This window comes from Haliaeetus leucocephalus, unplaced genomic scaffold, assembly GCF_000737465.1.
Source record: "Haliaeetus leucocephalus isolate CR32 unplaced genomic scaffold, Haliaeetus_leucocephalus-4.0 Scaffold517, whole genome shotgun sequence".
Taxonomy (NCBI): Eukaryota; Metazoa; Chordata; class Aves; order Accipitriformes; family Accipitridae; genus Haliaeetus; species Haliaeetus leucocephalus.
The window spans coordinates 412,288-412,685 of NW_010972953.1; positions in this window are offsets into that span (position 1 = coordinate 412,288).

Consider the following 398-nt stretch of genomic DNA (forward strand, 5'->3'; position numbering starts at 1 on the left):
CGGCGAGACCGCCGTGCCCCTGCCGGACCTCGCCCTCCGGCCGCCGCCTCCTTCCCCGGTAGCCGCGCGGTTGGCGGGAGCGGGGCTCGGCGGCGCCTGCCCGCCCGTCCCGTTAGCTGCGCTTGGGCTGAACTTGCCCGCGCTGAGGCACTCGTGGCCGGGCGGCACGCGTGGGGGTGGCCGGGCACCGCGCTTCGGCACGCGGAGCACTGGAGAAGCGGGGGGGCTCGGGGTCTGTGGTGCTCCGGTGCTTTGCCGAGCTCGGCGTAACTTTCTGCGGGGCGAGCAGAAACCGTTCCAAACCTAACTTTAACTTCCCGCTCACCGCAGAGGCGATACGAGTACGCTAGGATAGCTCAGAAGATCCCTTCTTTCCACTCGAACCACGCTCGGTTTTT